This window comes from Pimephales promelas, chromosome 2 (assembly GCF_988280905.1).
Source record: "Pimephales promelas chromosome 2, fPimPro1.hap1.1, whole genome shotgun sequence".
Classification (NCBI taxonomy): Eukaryota; Metazoa; Chordata; class Actinopteri; order Cypriniformes; family Leuciscidae; genus Pimephales; species Pimephales promelas.
In genome coordinates this window covers 34,478,127-34,503,671 of record NC_142770.1, presented here as the reverse complement: position 1 = coordinate 34,503,671, position 25,545 = coordinate 34,478,127, and the positions used below count along the sequence as shown (strand labels likewise).

At 38.7% G+C, this 25,545-nt stretch overlaps 1 protein-coding gene and 1 non-coding gene across 3 annotated transcripts in view; one reads left to right on the top strand and one right to left on the bottom strand.

Moving 5' to 3' along the window:
* LOC120475522 (ribonuclease inhibitor-like) overlaps positions 1-25,545 on the top strand; it is a 457,326-nt gene that overhangs the window by 190,274 nt on the left and 241,507 nt on the right. The window lies entirely within an intron of this gene.
* LOC120467187 (uncharacterized) lies at positions 1,709-6,346 on the bottom strand. Its single transcript, XR_016169215.1, has 12 exons — positions 6,194-6,346; positions 5,833-5,998; positions 5,457-5,670; positions 5,240-5,366; positions 5,103-5,115; positions 4,817-5,009; positions 4,610-4,700; positions 4,409-4,525; positions 4,247-4,322; positions 3,902-4,159; positions 3,305-3,476; positions 1,709-3,116 (listed from the first exon to the last, which is right to left on the bottom strand). It is a non-coding gene; the product is annotated as an uncharacterized LOC120467187 (transcript).

Here is a 25,545-nt window from a genome sequence, read left to right as displayed (position 1 = left end):
ATATTACAGATATTCTTCTCCTTCCATTCCCACCTACAGTATATGCAAGTAATACAACAACTGAAAAAGAGAATAACTCTACGGTATAATTCATTAATGTTTTCTGTTCTGAATGGACTAATTTATATTACTTAATTTAAACATCAAATGATTGAAATGAAGAAGCCACCTATCTTCCAAATCATTTATCTTTTGAGTACGCTTCCCGCAGCAAACTTGATAACCATGTTAAGGTTAAAGGGCATATTGCAGGTTAGAGGACCCAACGAGTCAATGTATAGAAAAATAATGTAGGAACTAGATTTTCTTTAAAATATTCGTACAAATATGCTACAGAAGTTTCTAGAGTCGTTTTTGTGAGAAAATGTTACTTCCGCATCTGAAAATGGGCGTGGCGGGCGTGACGTAACTAGCGGGAGAGCGCCAGTGGCTGATTCAAACTGCAAAACTATGGATCGCAGTGATATTTCAGACGCTGAAGAAATTGTTCATATTTACTCGTATGACGGACCACAGCCGTACAATTATGAGCCTGCTATGCTGCCAAGAGATCAGAAACAGGCCAGGATTAATGTTAGACAGAACGGTCAGAGGAGAAAAATTGAGTTGTGGTGTGAGGAGAACCAGTGGAGAACAGGACAGGTGTCTTGGTGAGAGAGAACAGTGTTAGCTTAGATAAATTCACAATCGCTAACGATATACACTGTGCTCATAATATTGATTATTACAATCATATATTAGTTAGCAAAGCTTTTATTGGTCATCTAGGATTATTGGAAAGTACCAAAACAGAAACTAATAGGCTTTTATCAGGCGTATGTCATGCTCCTATCCGACTAACGTTACATGATAACTTAACAGTTTCTCATCAAGAGATATATATGTTTTTTCCTGATAGACGTTTTTGTGTGGGAAATGCGAGGCAATGTTCTCAGCTGAGGAAAGTCAGTGCTGCAGGGAGGTGGATGCATACTGGGCTTTAGTGGAAAATGTCACCCCCAGACTTGATGTGCAGTGCCTGACTCTGCACCCAGGCTTTGAGGCTTGCTGTTTGAACCCATATGTGCTACAGATAGCCTATATGCACTTCAGACAGGACCATGGACCTCTCCAGGCCAGCAGACATGAGTATGTTTAGGGTAGATGTACTATTAAATGTATAAAAAGTAACTGTACTTGATATTTTTCACCTGGGTTATAACATGAACAAACTTAAAGATTCGAATATTTAAACAATCTATTGATACAAGTATTTTTTTTTTTTTCAATTACAAGTTGCCTCTATTTAGGGCATGACTACCATTGGTATAAGATGATCAATATTGATTTTTTGTCCATATCTTCAGGCAATACCGCTACACTGCATACAGGCAGGTTGTCCGCTGGGCCTGTGGCATTCTGGGCAGGCACATCAGGAAGCCCTTACCTGCATGTGTTGTGTCAGCCATTAGAGGGCAGTTTCCAGAGGAAGGAGGACTTTATAAAGGTTTTGAATGGCCCAATTTTGTTGACAATCAATAGAAAATAAACAATCACAAATTGTCTCTATAAAACTTTTTTATTATCATATATACAATTTAATAATCTCTCAGGTATCATACTAAGGTGTAATTAACGTGTGAAATCGTGAATGCTGTGATAGATACACGCCAACAGCCTCATCCTTGTTGATCCTCTGGTGGGATCTGGAAAGGGGAGCAGGTGTAGAGGAAGACAAAACTGCACTGCGTTCTCGTAGAGCCTGTGGTGACCTAGAGTATTCCTCTCTCAGAGACTCCATGAGGGCTGATGCATATGCTGGGAGAAATATATTCACATTCATTTGCCAACTCGTGGTCTGACTTAATATTTAGGAACTAGGGGTGTAACGATTATCAAAACTTACAGTACGGTTTTTCCATGGTTTTGACGTCTCGGTTCGGTTTAGAAAGCTAAAATTTATTTTTTTGTTTTTTAGTTGTTGTTGTTGTTTTTTTTAAACAGTGGTTTAATGAAAATATTGTATCTTTGTCTTTAAATTAATTAAATTACAATTAAACGTTTTGCAAGGATTAAAAAAAATTTGCTATGCTGTATAATTATATGGGAGCCGCACTTTACTATAAGATGAAAAGGTTGACAACAGAGCCTAGACTTCTAGCCTAAATTCAGATGCTATTTATTTTTAAGATATAATAATCAACACACAACACGTATGAAAACATGTAAACAGAATGTAAGGCAGTTTTTGCATTAACTTGTGCAAATTTGTTATTGAAATACAATAATTTACACAGTTGCTGTCATTTTCATGAAATATATTTTAAATATACATTAAATAATCAAGATTAACAGGTTAGGTAAAATATAACATATAGGCTAATATAGTGCATTTATTTAGTGCAAGAGTTCATTTATAGGAACCAACAAGTTGCGGACACTGAATCACTTGCCTGTTGAGGTAAATATTATGCTAGTGACAAGCTATGCTGTTTTATAGACGTCTTTCCGCTGCTGAAACAGTGATTGAGCGATTACACGAGTTATGATGCCTTTCAGTAAGTTAACTGCATCTTTCAAGTCAACATACCTTCAGGTGTCTATTCATGTTTATTCTGTAACTGAGGAAGAGATGATTGCGTTTACTCGTGCTCTGCGCTGCCGCATGAAATGAGGATCTAGTACAGCGATCTGTCACGCCACATCAAAGAGAGCCAAAACACCATTTATTGTTTGAATTTCGTGATCAAATAGACAGAATTAGAAAGATTACACCTTGCTTATTATTATTGGTGGTAAGGCTAACTGAATTCGTTGTGTACACATAAGACATGAGGTCCATTGTGCGGGGCTGGTGTAGCAGGGGGCGGGGCGTGTTCGGAATTCCATGAGATTATCGCGATTCGAATTGTGGATTCTGTATCACGGTCTTTCGGTTTGGTTCGAATATCGTTACACCCTTATTAGGAACTGACTGAAACTGCCCACCATATGATAGCTTTTCCTTTACAGGACGGACTACCCAGCCACCTTTGCGGAACCTTGGGTAGCGAACCGCATAACATGCCTCACCATCACTGGTTCGAGCTACCTCTCTGCTGCCATTGTGGTTGAAATGCAGGGCTGCCAAGAGAAGTCTGTAGAAAAAGTGTAATTTGCACCCATTACAAGTTATGCATATGTGAATAAACCCAGAAGTAAAAACAACACATATACAAAAAAAACATAAAAGTATTGCTTACTAACACATTTAAAGAAAGTTGGGGTGCTGTGTTAGACTGCATTAGTTTCAGAAAGTACTCATTCTTTCACATCACACACTTACCTGCTGTGCATCCCAAGGAAGGAGAACCCAGTGTGCTTCGGTGCAAAGTGCAGGATCAGGGAGTGAAATGCCTCCAGTGAAAAAGTCTAATGCTGTGGGGACAACTGCCGAACATCCTTTACCAGCGCTGTTCTAGTAGCTACACTCTCCAGTTTAACTGCTACAGTTGATCCTGCATAAACACACATAAACGCACATCTTGTTATTAAGATGAGTCATGATTGGACGATCACAATTAGGTGGGATTTGTATCACATATTGTTCATGTTTTTTTTGTTTGTTTTTTTGGCTCTTAAAATGATTATTTGGTGCGCTAACACTGAATAGTATGAGAATCAAGAGTATGTGAGAAATATCCAGATGCATTCAAAACATTTGTTAAAAAAAGCATGTTAAAAATCCTGTTTCGAAACAAAAGCACCTCTCGTTCATATTATCTTCATTGTGTTATTAGTTAATCCGGTTTGTTTATTTTGTAACGCGGCTAGCTTGAGAGTTGCTACGACATCTCAGAAATGGCAAACCCTTATTTGGAAAAACAAGCACAATGAACATTCACTATACATTTTCAGCCACATAATAAACAGTATTTTGTACCTGGTTCCAGCCACTCCTTGTTCCTTGCTTCACCCTCCAGAGGTGGATGTGCACAGCAAGGAAATGTAGCAGTGCCATGTTCGTGGATGTCCTGAACATGGTTGACCATGCTTCTCCACTTGGCCTCCATCACATCTGCATCTCCATTAGGGGTGGAAGCTGCAGTCCAGTAGAGATGGTTAATAATAGCTGGCCTCCACAGCTTCAGATCTTCACACTCCCTCTCCTTTGCAGCAGCATCCAATGCTTTCCCTAGGCCTGTTTTAGAACAGAAACACAAAATATTAAAACGGAAAATGTAATTATAGACAATCTAAACAAAACTACTTTCTTTAAGCAACATACTTTTGCCAATATGCCAAATATCAAAGAAATGGCTTGTTCCTTTGGGACACAACTCCTCCCGTACCCACTTGGCAACCTGACATTTTGAAAAAGAACATTTGATTTTAGTTGTAAATATAGTCAGCAGGAATATTTTAGATGTGTACATGTGCGTTTCTTTACCTGCCGATTTCTGTCTGTGATGAGGGCAGACACTTGCATATGTTGCTGAGTCAGAAAGTTTATGCTGCGCTTTAGGCCCTCTAACTCACACCAGGTGCTACTTGGGACCTCGGAGCTCTGTAAATAAAAATAAAAAAAACATTTGGTCATCTCACTGTGTAACATTAGACAGGTGATAAGTGTGTTTGATAACAAACTTACCTGGACAAGTTGAAGATCTAAAACCTTATTGATCCTGTCCTCAATCAAAGAGTACGTGCCATATTTTGCACAATGGCCAGGTGAATCTGACCTATGAATGTCAAAAACAGTTTAATTTATGGTTAAGCACTAAAACTAATACATTAAACTCGATTATCCAGTTTAGACTTGTTTTCTATTTTAATGATATAAACTGAAGTGTGCTACCTGCAGTCACCAGACAGGATCACTCCCCCCCTTATCTCTTTCAGATCTCTGATGATCGCTGCCTGTTCATTCTGCCACGCCTGCACGATGGTTGGAATCGTGTAAAAGCGCTGATGGCGGAAGAAGGTGCTGACACTGATGCTCTGAAGCCCAAACAGCTTCAACATACGGATGGTCTGGGTAGCCATGCAACCTGAAAAGTGGATGGCCCCACTCAGTAATAGGTTGCAGGCCGGCATATTTCGATGCAGCATTGGCTGGTTCTGCCAAAAACGCTAATACCCACATGCTGCACAGACCTAAGAGATGTGAAAGGCAGAAAATGACTATACCATACAAATAACTTAGTGTAATAATTAAAGCAAAATAAACAAGTTATGTTACAATTTAATTTTCTACCAGAAATCACAAATAGCTCCTTACTTGCTTTATTTTTACAAAAGTTCCCTCCTGCTTCTCAACATTGCCTTGGGTTTCCCCAGAACAGGCTGGGCAAATGGTAAAGAGAGACATCAGCTGGCTTTGGCACACAATGAACTTGTCAGCAGCACTGAAAAAAAAAAAAAAAAAAAACATTATTTTTGACTTGACACAATATGATCATAGAAAATCTCAAATTAAAAAAAAAAAAAAGTCTTACTTGAGGTCAGGGTGAGATTCCTGCTGTGGTTCCTCATCAGATGAATCACTTCTCATTTCCCCCTCTGGGAACCATGGCATATCACCAGGTTTGTCCATGAAAACAGAGGATTCATCATCACTGTGCACAGGACTGGGCAGTGGAGTTGATGTTGGTTTCTTAAACATTTCTGTCTGAGTCCCCACACTGACCATCTTGGGTTGTGCCTGGACAGCTAAAATCAAAATATGTCCACTGTCATACAATTGTCATACAAACAGCATGTCACTGCTTAGGTACCTGCATCATAAAATATTTTACTAATTATTTGCTCTCATACATGTAAACAGATGTTGCCATGTACAATTAATTCTAGATATGAGTAATGTTAATCCACCTGATGAACGATGTGAAGGTCTGAGGTCACACTGTGAGCCACAGTGAAGCACAGATGATTGAGGGGCCAGTGGAGAGAAAGGCTCTTGCGCTGGGTCAGAAACAAGCACCGCAGCACTGGCTGAAGATGCATCTCCCCCTTCATCACATGGATTTTCTGATAAAACCTTATAAAAAAACATGACAATAAATTACGATTTCGCTGTTTTAGCTAACTAGCATTCGTTATTATGCCTTAATACAAGCTATCTGCGGTACTTTACAACAACTTGTTCAGGTCACGTTTCTTCTCATTACAGTATTTAAATAATTATGTTGACTGATTTGTTAGTTAGTAATTGTTTTTTTTAAAAACGACTTACGGTGCACAGTTCACGTTTTCGTCGAGCTGCATCTCTGACGGATCCGTGACCATCATGTCTCCCGCCGGCGGGAGAACCCGCTGAAGATGCGGTGTGCACTGAAGAAACCACGCCAGCTTTGAGTCTCACTTGCCTCTTGCTTCGGTATCCCATGTTTAACTCCATCAAATCGCCGGGACGATAATCCTCCGATCTAAAGTGAACGCTACAGACGACCGCGTTTTTAGAAGCCGATGCGGAAGAAAAATCCCGTCTCTTCACCTGCACAAACCTCACCCAGGCACGAAAGACAGCACCGTCCTTCTTCTTGTCAGGAAATCTGTGGACTCGATGTCCTGACAGGCCGGAGTTTTTGCAACCTCCACAAACACAATAATTTACCATGACGATGATAAATTAAAATACAATAACTACCGAAAACAAACTTACTTACGACCGCTCTCACTGAATACCAACCTACTCTGCACTGAACCGAGGGCGGGTGGCGGCTCCCTAACATGACGTAAAATGACGCGCTGTTGAAAAAAAAGCCGTTTTTACAAGCAGTCCAAGAAACGCTCACTTTATCTACTAAATTAGTGCCCTTATGTACTTTTAAAACGTTTTAAATCCTGCATTTACTTTTCATATGGTATTTTCATACAAGCTTATATATTAATTTCGATTTTTTTTTTACCTGCAATATGCTCTTTAAAGAAAACCTTTAAAAAACTGACACAACAAATAATGCCACTCAGAATCATAGACAGTAAAAGAAATGGACAGAGTGATCTCATTGGAACCCCATTGAGACGATTTTTTAGCACTTCCGTCCCTGACGCGCAGACTCAAACAGAGCTTGACGACGTAGATGTGACGAGAGCAATCGTCTGTCTTCTAGTGCAGTGGCATGAGAAATCTGAATCATTCCCTTCTGAAACATGCAGAGGCGGAGAGTGTGAATAGGAGCTGTCCATGAGCTAGGAAAAGGACAGGAAAAAAAGGAGCTAGGAAAAGCCTCCACGTTTCCCCGATTGTGCGCGAGCTTCTCCTCCTGTACATACGGTAATCTCTCCACGTGCGACAGAGAGTCGCTAGGGTATGACACAATCGTTAGCCTACTTTCACTAAAACTGCTTCTACGGGGCCATAACATAAGCTACAAGGTATAGTGGAGTATTTTATACATTGTCGTGTTTCTTTAGAAATAAATAAAGGACAAATGGGGTCTTCAAACACCTCAGATGTAAAGTTATTCGCTGTCAAAGTGACGCCAAAATGAATGGGAGTCAATGGGAATGCTAACGCAAGTGAAGTTCTGCTACAAGATGTCAGCTCCCGCGAGGCTTCAACTTCCGGTTGATGGATTACTCCCTTGCTCAGAATATGCATTTGCTTAGGATCGAGTTCCTCACCTCTGCATGTGTTGTATCCGATGTCAAGGACAGGGTCCCCTTTCCTTGCCCTGCTTGCATGAGCTGCAGCTCTTCAGATATAGACGGGGTTGTATCAGATTTAGAGCCCAGCAAAGACACAGAACAATCAAACGTTTTCTGCGCTTTTGCTGGTACTGTTAAACTTTGACTTCTGGGAAAATGTCTTGGTAACGCTTCCTTTTACAGTCCAGTTACCCATGTAAATACTATGTACTTATTTTGGTAACTACAAATACTGGGTAATAACTAGTACTAACCCTGAACCTACCTCTAAACCTAGCTGTTCCATGTACAGTAGGTAATCAACCAGAATGCGGTTTTTACTTTGAAAAGTGTCCGTTTTTTGTGTAATCTCCTGCAGCCACAGATGGCAGATTAATTCAAGTGAAACATAGTTAAATTAATTAATGAATTAATTAATCACAATACTGAAATTAAATTGAATAAATAATGAAAACATAAAACATTGCAGAAACATATTAGGCTACATCAATGTAGGCTTTATAACCATACGCTATAAGACGATAGCGTACCAGCAGTTTAATGGTAGCTCTGTTGGTAACGCGTCAACCTCGACTTCATGGACCTCCAAACGACCTGAGATCGAACCTGTTCTGAACCATGCTGTTGGCTGACAGCTTTTGTTTTACCGTTCTTGAAGCTTAAAATAGGTAGCAGTTTATTAGCGAGTTTATTAACTGTTTATTTCTTTAAAGTGTCCGACATAATTTGCCACTGCACATTGAGAGCTGAGGTCGCAGATTAATTCAAGATTAACATTGTAGTTAAACGAATTCATAATCACAATAGGCCTACTGAAAAAAGTAAATTCAAATGAAATAAATGTGAAGTAAAAATAGGCCTCTATTATTCCATCAAATTTAAGCAACTACACTTCAAACATTAGGCTGTGTGCCCAGTTTTTCTAGGCTAGCTATAATTTAGAAAGGCTATGTCAATAGGTTACTTTTGTTTTACTTATCTTACTTAAAAGATTTACAATCTTTTACTTTGTGTTAATTCAATTTGTTATTTATTAACTGAAACATAAGAGTAATAAGTTAAATCAATGATCATAAAATTAAAACATTTTCAGGGCTTGCAGTTAGGCTACTAAACCATGTTACTCTGCAGTATTTGTGTGCATGTCAAAATGCCTACCGCGGCAAAAATAAACCAGTCGCATTAAAGTCGTTTGGGACATTGTGCAAAACAGCAGCAATTGCTGAATTTTAAAATGTAAGTTTACTATCTGTTTATTAAAAAAAATGTTGTCTCCCTACTGATAGAGGTCTGTTTTCATGCAAACGATTTCTGTCAACAATAGTGGAATGATTAAAACATTGTATAATCTGATAAATAATAATTAAAAGCAGAAGACTGTTTAAATTCAAATGAACAACAATAAAATTAGTAGCCTTATTATTTACATTCTTGTGTTCCTCATCCTGGAACTGTAAAATGAAGAGGTGTTCATGGTCTGACGACAGTTCAATTTTTAAAAGAAGTTCAGATAAAGTTATGTGGCACTAGTCTTTTTTTTTTTTTACATGGCTGTGAAATGTGGGTGGGGTTGCACACGTGTTTAATCAAAGGTTAATCAAAGATTTTTTTCCGTAGGGTATTTGTCTTTGTTTTTTATCTAAGGTTGCGGTCTTTTGTTTGATTTAAAGTTGAATTTCGTGGATATTCTGACACTAATGTGGTAAAACCAGAAATTATGTTTTGCTAAATGTCAAATAACCCATTAACGTTAGCGTTAATTTAGTTCTGGCATGTTAGGCATGAATGTCTTGAGTATTTTTTTTACAGATATTTCTTCCCGAGCACATCCGGTAACCAGGTGTGATAAAGTGCAGTAATTTTACTAACGTTAGTGTTTTTGGAGCAACTGAATGCGTTCAAACTAAAGCTACCAGAGGAATCGTCAAGAAAAGTAAAGGCCAGTTTGAAAGTTTTACAAAAATAAACCATATATTGTTCTTGAATTATTTGAAGAAAAAACGACATAGTCCTACTAAAAACGCCAGCCTAATCTCAGGAGCTGCTTCGAGTACACGTTTAAAAAACGCGGCGCTCCCATTGAAAACAATTGAAAACATACGCCAGGCGTGTGGAAAAAACGCTTTGGTGGACACACGGCCGTTTCAAGTGGGGGATGGCGCATATTTGCATTTGAATGTTGTGTTACATTCTAAAACATTTAACGTATGACGCACACACACAACGGAGAAACATTTTGATGGTATCATAACACACAGGGCTTACATTCTGCTCTAAAACGAATTGCCATTGTGGGATTAATAAAGTTGATTGAATTGAATTCTTAACATTAGACTACTTTGCGAAATTTTGATTCGATACATTCTTTTTCAGTAGGCCCTAAAACATTTGTAGGGCTGTAAATTCAGTATGCTTTACCAATGCTATGTATTCAATTAAAGTTCCAATAGGTCTGATCTCTAGGTATTTTCTTCCAAAACAAAGAATTAAAAGGTTATTCAACCTCATTTTCGCCTCAATATGCAGTTTATATTTCTGTTTACAACTTTTTGTTATCTGTCTAATCTCCTTATGAATTGCTTTCATTTTTAACCTGTCTCCCTGTTCAAAAGCTATCCTTATCCTGTGTAGTGCAACTGAAACAATTATGGCAAGGAATGTTTACAATGATAGGATGAACTGAATGATTTTTTTGCACGATTCGAAACATCAGACTTTCTTTTGGAGCGTGATACCATTAGACAGCAGATACAGTACGGTATTGGTATATGGTATGGTACTGCTATTACAGCAGATGAGGTATGTAGAGTTTTTAACAAAATTGATTGATTGAAAATACAAAAGGGATGCGGATGATTATCAGCAAGGAAAGGTCTACAGCTTCCTGTGCTCTGACAATATCCAACCTTCCTCTAGGAGACGCCAGACCACTCAGCACATAAGCAGCTCATTTGCATTTAAGGACGTATACACCAAAACAGCTCATTTTTAATCAGGCCCCAAAAATGACATTTTCAAATGGTTATAATAAATTAACTGTGTGGTATTTTGAGCTGAAACTTCCCAAATACATTCTGGGGACACCCGAGACCAATATTACATCTTGTAAAAAGGGTATAATAGGTGCCCTTTAAAGAACTGGTGGGTCGTTTAGTGGTTCAGCGTTTCACCGCATTCAAGCAGTTTTCAAACGTTTTACTGTGGCACATTCCTCATATGTACAGTGACGTTATGGCCCTAAAACTGAAATCACTCCCTTGGGACTTCTTGAGGTGGATGAGAAGGTTTCTGCAGATATGGTGAAAGCAGTGCAGTACATCTAACAGCGATATGTTCCTTACATTTCTGATCTAGAAAAAGAAATCAAGCTGGTGATCAACTGGCTGGTGATCAACTGACCAAGCAGAATGTTGATGCAGCCATCAGAGCTAAAGCAAATGAAGACTCATCATTTGAAAGATTGGAAGGACTTGTTCCAGTTATTGCGGATTTTCGTTGTTCCATGAACTTCAATGATGTGATTTTTGAAAGATTCTACAGTCCTAGTTCACAGTGTGATTTTGGTTCTTTTTTCCACCTGAGAAATGTTGTCCACAGGACCAATGTGACTAAATCAGCTTTGGGGGACAACTATAGGCCATGCAACACTTTCATTCAAGATGTGCTGGACGCATCGATCATTGCCATTGTTCTACATCATTTCTCTTTACGCACAAAGGATGACATGCCAGTATCCATGTCAACCTCTTTTCTGTTAAATGAGGAGAAGCAAGATCGGTTTGATGAACAAATCCTAAACATTGTTGACACATACATTCTCAATGAATCTCCAGAATTTCATAACATGTTGAGTCCTCCACAGAGTACAGTTGTACCTCAACCAATTGTGTGTCACATGCCACGGTGCTAGGGTTGCCACCTTCAGTGAGGCAAAGTAAGGGACACCCATACACGAGATAAATAAATAATTAAATTAAATTTTTTTTAAAAATTGTCAAGTGTATGGAACTGATTATTTCAACATGCCAATTTGACAGCTCAACAATAAACCACGAGAAAACATGAGATCAAGTATGTGAGCTTGCAACAGAAAACATTTTATATTATTATTTTACATTTTATTATTTTACTCTTATTTACTTATGCAAACTCTTCTGTATTACAGAAAACATTAATCATGTTTTTGACAATTCTGCATGGTTTGTTTTTATTTACTAAAATTGATTTTGAATTCGATTTTGAAATTGTTATGTTTGTTTGTCTATTTTTTATTTAAATAATGTAGCACTTTTAAAACTTTCTTTTAATTGCTATAAAGTGTGTATAACAGATAGGATCACAATTTAGTAAGCATATATGATTAATATTTAATAATACAAATTATAATGTATTTATTAATCTGTTTAATAATATTAACAAATATTACCAGTCTACCAAGCTCTGTATATTAATATTATATATTTATTTTCCAAAGAAAAAAAAAACCCATAGGCCTATACCTTTAAAACAAGGATTTGTCTGTCACGGCCATAGGTCACGGCATGCTGCGAGTCGCATGTTCTCTAGACTCGTCATGGAAACAAAGACACTAAAATGCAACCACGGGCAAATTAATTACTCTACTTCTTGTGAAATTGATTTCATTATATTTAGGCTAGTATTATCCATAGCCTACTGTAAAATCTTTATTTGTTTATGTGTGGGTCTATGTAAAATTATGTCTGTTGATATGACTATTTGTATTCTTGGTAAGAAAATCTATTTATTATTTATGTATTCAGACATAGGCTATTGTTAATTCTATAGTATAGCCTATTAAAGGATATTCTCTGGGTTTGTTAAGCAAGTTATTTTTCTCCACAACATTCACATTTTTATTATTAAATATGTATTTAATATCTCTCTCTCTTATTTCTTATTATAACTTATTTAGGCTACTTGCCACTGACACTTTCCAGCGAAGTATTTGTTTCCTCCCACTCTCGTCAATTATTTTGCATACGCTTTCGTTTCAGAGGTGGACGCAACTCTCTGCCAAAAGACCCGCCCTCTTCTGACTCTGATTGGCCCTGAACCTGATGGTGTTAAACAAACCAATCAAACCAACAATGGCAGCACGTATTACCCAATCAAGGGTAGAATAGGACGCGTCTTCACAGAATGCGGGTGGTATGATTTGCATTGGATCATGCGTTCGGAAATACGGGACAAATCGCGTCCCGTATTGATTCAAAACGGGACGCGCTTTTTATTTCACAAATACGGGACGATTCCGTATTTTAAGGGACGGGTGGCAACCCTACACGGTGCAGCCATCCACCTTTTAAAAGACAACATGAGGACCATGGCATTTCTGTGTGTGATCACAAAGACAAAAATGGTGCCAGTGCTGTAGAACAGCACCAAGAAGAAGATTGTGTTTTCAATTATAACAGTGCCTTTCTAAAGATGGGGTTTTTGGAGCGTGACTTCCTAGACTCTGTGAGGGGGTGATGGAAAAAGGATCTGCCGCCTTTGGAAATTTAAAATGCTTAATTTTAAAGACGCCCCAGAGACACACGTACAGCTTGGAGGCACTGAAATTACAATTTGACATTCAAGCAATGCTGAGTCCACGAGTGGCCCACAGAATGATGTGGAACAGAACTGTAATGTGGCATTGGATCTGAATTGCGAGCATTATGTTCGTTACACAAAGGATGCCATCTCACATTTGGGTGCGAATGTGAATTTTCAAACTGCGCAGCAAATCAGTAGAACCCTTCAAAGGCAGAGACAGTTAATGGATAACTTTGATGCTGAAGTTCAACTAAGTCCAGTCTGGGAAAAATGGCATCCAAGGACGAAGACATCGATGCAATGGTCACTGTACTAAAACAACAAGAAATCTACAAAATCACATTTCGCAATTATTTTATAGTCTACTATAAAATTAAGAAAAAAAATATAGCACAAATGTATAATACCGCTGTTTAATGAGGCAGCAACTTATGATAGATAGGACAGAACAGAACAAAAAAATGCAATTAATAATCTTTCATTGTGCAAAATTATTATGATATATGATTAAGACTCCAATAGAGTGCTGCACAGCGCTTATGCGCATCGCGAGCGCTGAATGATGCGCTTGAGCAGTAGCGGAGTGGCAATCGAGAGAGTCGGGAATTTTCCCGGTGGTCCTCGAGGCCGCGAGGGACGGCTCGATCTATTTATTGGAAGTTCGCCATGGCCCAAGCTAAGGGAAGAAAACATTTTTTTTTTTTTACATTTTCTATAACGGAGCATATATTTGCACTAAGTGCCTGTCTTTACAGCAAAACGACACCCGTCTTGAAACAGCCTCAGTGGCGTAACGATAGGTCGCAGGGAGTGAAGTGCTTGAAAGCAGCTTTTTGATGCGCTGAACGCGAGTTCGAATCCGCCTTGCCGAACTCTCTCTTCTCCCTTTTCCCAACACAGATATGTAAAGATGTAAAATGTAAAACCTAACATTAAGGTCTCTAGCGTTATATTTTGCCAACGAACTAAAATTGAAACCATGATATGGCGTTGCGCCATTATAATAACTGACATTAGAATAGCATGCAGTTTGTGCTGCGTGATTACTTTGCTCACGCGATCATCATGGTCAGGCTGCTGGTGTTTTCTCCTAAATAAAAGCTCAAGGGTTTATTAATTGCAAGTGAATAAATTAGGACAAAAGTATTTTAATTTTCCTATATTATAGTGTAATGTAGGTTAAAATATACTTTTGAAATACTCATATTCATTTACATAAAACACCACTGATAATGTAATGTTTGAGCCCTCTTTATTGTCTTGTACTGGTACAAATTAATGTTTTTTCTTTGTTCAACGAGCAGTTCATGGGTTGAAGCTCTTAATTGTGATCTCTCAGAGAGCACGAGATTGATGCATTTAACCTTAAAATGTCCAAAATTTTCTTGCGGGGGAGCGTGCCCCTGAACCTCCCTAGAGTCACAGAGTCCTCCCAACATAGTTTTAGAAATTACAATGGGAAAGAACGACCATTTATGAACTTTACTCCAGCATACTAATACAACAAAGTTCCTTTTAAATCAGTAAAACTGTAAATGCTATCGGCTATTAAAATCGTGCCGGCGACGAGGGCCGGTGGTCTACGGTAAATTTCCCGGTAGATTTTTTGGTTCCACTCCGCCCCTGCGCTTGAGGCAACACGAGTCACAGCGCGCAGCTCTTTGAGTCTGTTTGGAAAAGTTCTAAGCACAAAGGAAATACATATACTGTAGATGCATAGTGTATTATACATTATCTATCTATAAAATAGTTTATTGAGCCAAATTTTCTTTTAACAGTTTTAAATTTCAGTTACTGTGCGCGTGAAGAACAATGATAGTGCTCTCCAGTATTGTGATAGCCTACACATGGTAGAAAGGAACATGATTGAGGTACTGCAGCAAGAGAGTCAATTTATGTGAAACCAGAGCTTTATCTACAGATCAAGTATAATAATATTAACATTTAATCATCTTGGAGAGAGTTTTCATTGTTGCTGAATGCGACGCGCTGTGCTGTTTTAATGCTGAATGGAGAACAACTGACGACGCGCTGTTTGAACGTGAATGGAGAATGACTGACAGCGGAGGGAAAAGTTTACGTGACCATGAATTTAATGACTTAAACATTAATTTCTATCTGACATTATACTACAGTATGGCTTCATATATATTATGGGTTTTTGAAGCCAACCTGAGCGCTCATTGCCGCGGCGATCAGTGGATGCAGTGTTCTCTGTAGCTCGTCTTTACTCGGACGCCCGCTTCCGTTGCGGACAGACTCTATTATTTCCGGTGATTTTACAGGTTGATCAGAGAGGCTGCACAGTTTGACAAGCAGACAGCGGCGTGGTACACACATTGCAGATGGATTGCTAGTGAATTGCTTTTTCACACACCTTGTACAATTGCCAGACAGCTGAAGCCATTTTTACCATGGCATAAAACAATTGTCTCGCGAGTTTTGCGTCATCTGATCGGATTTTCTGGATCGGCCTTTATAGAGACCGCCGATCACACATCCCAAAGCAATTATCGGCCGATTGTAATCGGCGACCGATCAATCGGAGCACCCTTAACATAGAGTACTGAAAATAAGCTCACTAATGTCCATAACTGTTAGAAAACACAAATGTTATTATGTGACTTTTTATGAGAGAAACCCTTTGTTTCGTAACATCCCAAATTCTCCTCAAGACATGTGGCGCAGCTCTGCTGCTCTCTTCTCAATTTCATGGCCTGGTCACATGTCTGTCCTGTCTTATGATGCACATGGGTGTTTTGTTATGTTGAGCCAATGTGCTCTTGTCGTTGTTTGATCCCTCCCTCTTGCTTTCTGATTATTGGATTATTTGCTTCACCTGCCTGTCTCGTTACCCTCCTTTGTTTGCCTTCCTTATTTAGTCTTCCTGTGTTTGCTATCCTGTGCTTGTTCCTTGTAATTGTTACGCGTGTTCGTTGTGTTTAGTTCCATGCCTGGGGCCTATACCATGAAACCAGTTTAGGTGGCTAGTAGTAGGGATGGGGAAATGAAGCTTCATGAAGCAATGAGGCTTTCCCCTGACTGTTCCGGGAAAAGATTCAAAGCTTCGAGAGTGTCGAGAACAGCGCCATCTGGTGCTTATTTAAAATAAAGCAGCCAGAAGCTCTGGCAGATGAAGCAACCACAACACACTACAGAGTTTCAATGTTATGTGTACAAATAAAAACCTTACATGTTTGTGTTTGATTTGTTCATTTGATAAATTCATTTTCCCATTAAAGTGTATATAATATAAGCTTAAGTGCAAAGATATAAGCTTAAGTGCAAAGATTTTACAAAAACAAAAAGACAAAACAAAAAAGAAGACTAAGTAGTGAAAAATAAATGTTGGTTATTTAATGAATTATATTTATTAACTTTCAAAGTACAGCACTCTCCTCAAACACCCATCAACCAGACTGAGGCAACATTGACTCGTTAAAGTTCGAGCCTTCTGACACCCAAAGCGAAACTCGCACGTGATCGGACAGAAAGTGAGGCTTCGTTTGTCATCGATCACGTGACTCTGGGAAAACCAATACACACCACGATACGGGGCTTCACTAGAAATTGTGTCGCATATGTGATACGCACATCGAAGCTTCAGTGTCATACGTAACATCACTAGCTGGCTAGCCAGCTATGTTTCAGTTTAGCTTCCGCCAACCCTGGGTTTTAGGTACTATGAAAGTAGCTCGGCTTTAATCGGTGTTCGTTGCCATGGTATCTTACGCTGCACGGCTAACCTGGTCCGGGGCAGGTTATGTTCTGGATTCAAGATCTCAGACAGAAGTTTGACCAATCAGCTGTGAGCAAAGTAACATATAGGTGACGCAACTAATTCCCAGCGTCTGTTCTCTGCTGCAATGGCTTCACCTTTTCTCCCTAATTCTGTGGACATCTCCGCGCAAATTGTTAGACGAGCACTTCGTAGAGAAAGAGTTTTTAGGGACAGACAAAATGAACTAGAAAGCTTTAAATGTCTACTTTTAAACAAAACATTTAAAAACGAAAATAAATTGGCAACTCTCTGCGTAAATAGGCTAATTTGAATGCGTTTAGGCCTATGCGCGTTCACTGTGAAGGCGAGTCAGCATCATCAACTTTATCTTTGCTGCTGACAGACAGATAACACTAGTTTAGTTTAGAGCAGCATGTTTGCAACAATAACACAATCAAACAGAATGTAAGCCCTGTGTGTGTGCATGTGCAGTTGTGTGTGTGCGTCACACGTTAAATATTAGAATGTAACACAACATTCAAATGCAAATATGCGCCCTCCCCCACTTGAAAGCCTGTGTGTCCACCAAAGTGTTTTTCCACACGCCTGGCGTGTTTTCAATTGTTTTCAATGGGAGCGCCGCGTTTTTTTAAACGCCATGAGCGTAATCAAAGCAGCTCCTGAGATTAAGCTGGCGTTTTTAGTATGTCCTTTTTTTCTTTGAACAATTCAAGAACAATATAGGCTACAAATTGAACATGGTTTATTTTTTGTAAAACTTTAAAACTGGCCTTTACTTTTCTTGACGATTCCTCGATAGCTTTTGTTTGAAGGCATTCAGTTGCTCCAAAAACACTAACGTTAGAAGCATAACTGCACTTTATCACAACAGATTAATAAACCGTACCCACGAGTTCCTAATCCATGCTCTCAGATTTGTAAATCGTGCCCTCAGTTTTTGCAATCTGTACCCACAAATTCATAAACCGTGCCCACGCTTTCGCAATCCGTATGGGTTTGTAATCCGGACTCACGGGTTTGTGGTTTGTCCCCCAGAGTGTGCCGCATGATTCAACCAGGCCTCCTGTTTAGATGCGGGATGCATTGCATTGTTTTTAAAATCCTTTTTTAAAATGGATAATTTCTTGCATTTAAAAAAATAAATACATTTAGGATACTTTTATCTTTAAAGTCAATTTTTAGAGGAAAAAGCTCAGTACTATAATAAGCGAAAATAATAATAATAATAATAACACAGTTCAAAAACTGTAAAAGGTTTGGTTATAAGTTATAAATTATTTTATGTTAAATATATTACTGTCGTGAACTCATTCATAGTAGTAATGCAAATAAAAATGCATTTAGGCTACAGGCCTATTTAGAAGACGCTTTTATCCACAAAAAAGAACAAAGCAATTCGTCAAATGTCAGTCTTAGACAATTAATAATAGGCTACGATTCTAACAAACAAACACAGGTTTTAACGTATATCCAACTGTTTGTGTGCATGTCACTGCCGCGGCCGCAAACACTTGCATGTTCCTATCAACAGTGGAACAATTTAAAATAATCTAGCATTTCTGGTCATACGGAAAAAAAAATACATAATACATAATACATTATTTGCAACTACTTTTATTTGTGTAAACTCACAATAACAAGAAAACGTCGATCGTTATTTTTCAGACACAAGCCTATAAATCACCTATAAATCATCTCTCACATGCTCTTCTCATTTAGCACTGCGGGCAAAATATAGTTTTTAGAAAGCAAAATCTATTTTTTTTTTCATATTAATTTGCGAATATTTTAAATGTTTAATAAAGGCAAAAAGTCAGCCTATTCGTCAAAATCTTGTGTTTAGGCCTATTTGTGATAATCTCAGCCCTGTTTTATTATTGTCTAACCAGTAGGCCTATTATGATTTGACGAATTGCTTTGTTTCTTTTTTTTTTTATAAAAGCGTCTTATATCTAAATATGTAGCCTAAATGTAATAATAATAGCATATTATTATTAGGCCTATTATTTGCATTTATAACTTTAAATGAGTTCACTTAAGACAGGAGAATATGTAAAACAATTTGTGAATGTTTTATTTTTATAGACCTATAACTTTGTGTTTGTCTTAGGCTATATTTATTTATTTTTTTTTTGTAAGTGAAGTCCTTTTAAAAACAATGCATCCCGCATCTAAATAGGAGGCCTGGTTGAATCATGCGGCACATTCTCGGGGACGAGCCACAAATCCGCGAGTCCGGATTACACACCCGTAAGTAGCCTACGGATTGCGAAAGCGTGGGCACGGTTTATGAATTTGTGGGTACATATTTCTAAAACTGAGGGCACGGTTTACAAATCTGAGAGCAGGGATTAGGAACTCGTGGCTACGGTTTATTAATCCGTGGGCACGAATTGTTAAACCGAGGGAACAGTTTAAGAATCCGTGAGTAGCCTACAGTTTATAAATTAAGGGAACGGATTGCAAAAGCTATACCTATTTAAGCTTCAAGAACGGTAGGATAAACATAAAAGCTGTCGGCCAAGAGCATGTAACAAGGTTCGATCTTGCGTCGTTTGGAGGTATATGAGGTTGAGGATGATGCGTTAACCACACAGCTATCGCTGGACTTCTAATGCGCTGTCGTCTTATACAATTGTAAAGCCTCATTGATGTAGCCTAATATGTTTTGACTGCAATGTTTTAAGGTTTCCTTATTTTTTCTATTTAATTTCAGTATTGTGATTAATTAATTAATTTAACTACGTTTCACTTGAATTAATCTGTTACCATCTTTCAATTGCTCTGAAAGAGCCGCGGTGCAGTTGAAGATTACACAAAAAACGGACACTTTTCAAAGTCTGTGATTAATTGTTGCGCCTCTTAGCGGCCAAAGGCAGCAACTACACCTCAACTTTTACCGCCGCGGCAAACCGGCGGCGGTAAAAACCACATTCTGGTTGTCTACCTACTGTAGGTACCCCATGCTAGTAACGGGTTGGACCCCCTTTTGCCTTCAGAACTGCCTCAATTCTTCGTGGCATAGATTTAACAAGGTGCTGGAAGCATTCCTCAGGGAGTTTGGTCCATATTGACATGATGGCATCACACAGTTGCCGCAGATTTGTCGGCTGCACATCCATGATGCGAATCTCCCGTTCCACCACATCCCAAAGATGCTCTATTGGATTGAGATCTGGTGACTGTGGAGGCCATTTGAGTACAGCAAACTCATTGTCATGTTCAAGAAACCAGTCTGAGATGATTCCAGCTTTATGACATGGCGCATTATCCTGCTGAAAGTAGCCATCAGAAGTTGGGTACATTGTGGTCATAAAGGGATGGACATGGTCAGCAACAACACTCAGGTAGGCTGTGGCGTTGCAACGATGCTCAATTGGTACCAAGGGGCCCAAAGAGTGCCAAGAAAATATTCCCCACACCATGACACCACCACCACCAGCCTGAACCGTTGATACAAGGCAGGATGGATCCATGCTTTCATGTTGTAGACGCCAAATTCTGACCCTACCATCCGAATGTCGCAGCAGAAATCGAGACTCATCAGACCAGGCAACGTTTTTCCAATCTTCTATTGTCCAATTTCGATGAGCTTGTGCAAATTGTAGCCTCAGTTTCCTGTTCTTAGCTGAAAGGAGTGGCACCCGGTGTGGTCTTCTGCTGCTGTAGCCCATCTGCCTCAAAGTTCGACGTACTGTGCGTTCAGAGATGCTCTTCTGCCCACCTTGGTTGTAACGGGTGGTTATTTGAGTCACTGTTGCCCTTCTATCAGCTCGAACCAGTCTGGCCATTCTCCTCTGACCTCTGGCATCAACAAGGCATTTCCGCCCACAGAACTGCCGCTCACTGGATGTTTTTTCTTTTTCGGACCATTCTCTGTAAACCCTAGAGATGGTTGTGCGTGAAAATCCCAGTAGATTAGCAGTTTCTGAAATACTCAGACCAGCCCTTCTGGCACCAACAATCATGCCACGTTCAAAGTCACTCAAATCACCTTTCTTCCCCATACTGATGCTCGGTTTGAACTGCAGGAGATTGTCTTGACCATGTCTACATGCCTAAATGCACTGAGTTGCCGCCATGTAATTGGCTGCTTAGAAATTAAGTGTTAACGAGCAGTTGGACAGGTGTACCTAATAAAGTGGCCGGTGAGTGTATATATCAGCACAAATACACATTTTAATTTTAGCATACTTTTTTTGTATATGATTAGCCCACATGAATTTAAATTAGTTGTTTAACTTACGCATTAACGCAATCAGCAATCTTCCTCCAAGATTGTTCTCTTGCTTTGGCAGCAGATGTACTCAAGTGTTTCAAGTGTACTTGAAAAACACTTCATATTTTTGAAGAATAATCTCTTGCTCCTGTGTGGAAAAATATATAGCCCTCGCTCTATCCATATTGAAACGCGATTGGTTGTTCAGTGTCGACGTCACTCTTTTATGTGCACGTGCGTGTGGAGTAATCATAGCTTAAGGATCAAAGCCCGAGTTGACAGAGAAAGTTGATGAGCTGCGTCATGGTTACCAATAAAGCCTGATTGCATCGGTTTGGTTTTGTCGACCCAAAACCAATCCTGTAACCCCGAGTTTGTTCAACTATCATCATGGTACAGGCCCCTGGTCCTGCCCTGCCTTGTTTGTTTTGGATTTATTATTGGTTTGTTTATTTTATGTTTTGTTTTATTAAATCACTCATTCACTCCACTTGAGTCCACGGAATAATCCCTTCTCTTTTCCTTGAATCTTTTTCTCATGGAATTGGATTTAGTTCTGCAATCTTTGTCCCTGCTGTATTCTCAGCCTTCTCTGCCAGGCCTTCTGCATCCTTTTTGAGAGTTTCACACACAGTTGAGATTGTTCTTCTTTTCTTGCGTTGCTCTTCAAGCTCATCTTCAACCCCTTTTCTCTTGTTCATCTGTTTTGTCTTTTCCTTTTTCTTCCTCTCATCTTCCAAGAAGATCCTGTACCGGTTGCGTGCAGATGCACACTCATTTAGCAGCTCTTTAGTTAGAGGCACTTTGACCACTCCACCACTCATCCTCACATAGTCGCAGATTAGTCTCTGTGAGACTATAGTGTCTTCGTTCATATTGCACATCTCCACCTCCTTGTTTATGGAGAACCCACGCTCCACAGTAGCTTGTCCATGTATTAGATGGACAGGGAGACCTTGTCCTCAAAGGCTGAAAGAAATTGGCCTGTCCAGAGCGGAGTTGGCGTGATGAGGAAAGGGGGGTGATGAATTGTTTGAGATGTGGGGCAGTGCCATGGAGGCACTGATGGGACTTTGAATTCAATCCTGTACTGGACAGAATGCCAATGGAGCGATTTAAGGATGACGTGTTTTGCATTTCGAATGTGAAATTTGCTGTTAGAACAACTTGCTGCTTCAGACAGCTCCTCAGTCATTCATTCTCCTGTAACTGAAGCGCTTTCTCGTACTCCGTCTCCATCTTACTGTACAGCTCTTAGCGATGCAATAACCTTTCCCCCTATGGAAGAGACAGAATGGGTGACTGACTGGATGTTGAGAGTAATGCTAAAATGAATTCACTTAGTTCCAGAATTACATAATCTCCGCTTCCAATAAATATACAAAATGCATCCCTGTTGCAAGAAAAAGAAAAGGTCTGGTCTACTAATGACATAAGACACAGTTTCTCCTGTTTCAGCTTGACTGCGATATTAACTAATAAGGATATATCTAAACTAAATAAAGTTGTATGTTTTATTATGTATTAAATGTTTAAATGTAAATTTATCATGAAATTATTATGTTTTTGGGTATGATTGTCATTTTAAGCATGACTTGAATCCCTGTATATGAAGTGTATTACTGAATATAAAATTACATACCCAAATATATTGTCTCAGATTTTTAAATATATGAAAATTGCTTATGTAATATGAAATATATTGTATTAACACCATATAATTCTGTATGTTTTCAAATATACCATTTATGATAATTCACATTATAGGGAATATAGGGCCCTATAGGGAATTATATTTTCTTTTCATTAGGGGACCCCAGACAGTAAAATATTGTGTAACATCATGCTTTCTTTTAATCACTAATTAATCCAGGAGATTACATGAATGAAGCTCCCTGAAAACTATTAACAAAACTGAAAACATCTGCTATTCTTACTTTTGTCAAATATATGAATGACTGAGAGAAAACAAGCTGTTCACAGTCCATTTTGAGAATGAATGTCGATCGTAGCTGGTCGTATTGTCGTCTGTGTCTGACGTGATTTAACTTCTCCCCAGTTGTTCCATGAAAACACGGAAAGCTGTGAAGTGATAAATTAGGTTGTTTCTTTTTTGGGTTGACATAAAAATCATAAAAAGGTAAGCAACAGGACGGAGCGCTTTTAGTCTCCGCATATTTTTCCACCGAATGCAACTGTGCTAGGGCGCTTTCACCGGAAAAAAGTTTACCCTACTTCCGGTCTCGGTCGCCATCTTGTGAAATGGGCCTATTGACACATGAAAGTAAAAGGTTAGGCCTTAACAGAGACTTTGAGCTATCTTTCAAATAGTGTAGCTCAGATATAGAGAGAGTTGCAATACGCTTTGATTTCGTTGCAACGTCTGTCACGTGTTTCATGGAAGCCCCAATAATTCCAAAACATATGCGGGCTGTCATGTTCTTCTATGGACAGACAGCAGCGATTGCATTATTAAACGGTAAATATAAAATATAACGCACACCCAAATACTTTTTAAACTGTTATTGCATTTTGTTAATGTCCTCTTATTTAAGTTCAGTAATTCAGTAATTTCACTTAAATGGAAAAGATTACCCATTAATTGTCATTTAAGTGAAATTACTGAACTTAAATATACAAGCTTGTTTAAAATGATCATTCTAGAAGAATATTTCAAATGGCACTTAGAGGCTTTTGCATCTGAACGCTTCATATATAAATATATGTGTGTGTCTATTGTATATATGTATAAATATATATATATATATATATATATATATATATATATATATATACACACACACACACATATATATATATATATAATATTAAAAAATATTATATATTATTTACATCAGGTTACTGTAAGTTAGCTAACGTTAGTGAAGTGTTGGTCACCTAAGCTATCGCTGCAATTAAACTATTATCTTCCAATAAACATTTACTAAACCTAGCGACATAACATTTAACTACAGACTAGATTCACGAAAGGTCGGCTAATATGTAAAAGTAAAAAAAAAAAACATTTGGTCACTTCACGATCCGATTCCGATTCTGGAAGTCACGATCCGATTCCAGAACGATTCTTTATATACCACCCCCCCCCCCCAATTCATTAGTTTATATAATTAAGTAGGCCTACTTTTTTATAATTACACACCCAGATAGCAAACTGACATTGAATCAACGTGGAAATATGACATCGAAACAACGTTGATCTGACATTGTTTTGCTCATCGAATTAACGTTGAACCAACGTCAGATGCGTCATTCTTTCAAAACTAACGGAAAATCAACTTGAAATCAACGCGTTGTTTCAACGTTATGAAAGCAAACCAATTTTCGATTTTCATTTAGCTTTGAAGAATGCCGCGTCTGACGTTGGTTCAACGTTAATTCGATGAGCAAAATCAACGTTGTTTCAATGTCATGAGAGACGTCGTTTCCACGTTGATTCAATGTCAGTTTGCTATCTGGGCATTTTCTACAAAATAATTAAAACAGTTGTATGTTAAGAATTTAAACTAATATAACTTCAAAACATACAAGCAAGTAACAAATAATAAAGAGGAGCATAGAAACATATAACAAGCAACAAACAAAAAGTGCTTTCACGAGCCTATAGATTATCTGAACGTTTTCCGTTCAAGAACTGTGAGGGAATTTTCTTCATCTTTAGCCTGTTATTTTTTTACTATGACAACATAGACTGTGGGAGATCTATTAAGCTGCATTCACGCATGCATCTCTTTCGAAATATAAGAAGTAATGGGGTTTGTCCTGTCTGTTTAATCCCTTAAGACATAACTGGCTGTGTTTCCGTTAATTTGGCACAAGTACATTAAACCACGGAGACGCACAGCGGCATGCGCGAGCAGTCTACACAAACAAAGCACGCGTGAGGATTTAAAATTGAAAGCAGTCTTCCGTTAGTGAGGTTGATATTTTAAATATATAAGTCCACTGCATTCCAAACCACATAAATGATGACTCCGTAGAGCATTCGTAAGGAAAATATACCGACGGGTGAGACAGCACACTTCAAACAAAGTCCGCGTCTCTCAAAGCACGTGCAATGAAGCCTGTGAATGTCCTCGTAATTCGCTTCAATCTTTCCGAACTTTATGAAAGATTATTTTACGGAAGGTTCGAGTGGTGTATGTAGGCCTACAGTAGCCTATGTGAGGAATTGGAAGCAAGCAGAATACGGGGTGTTTCTAAAGCAAACTCAGCGTCATCGCACATCTGGTTAAAAACTAGGCTCAGAATCGATTCTGAAATTCTCAGAATCGATCCAGAATCGGAACTATTGGCGGCTCCACGACACGCGTTACTTCCTCATTCCTAAGTTCCTGTGTCGGTCTATGGGAGTGTTATAACTCTCTTTCTCCATGGCTCTGGTGTAGCCCACTGT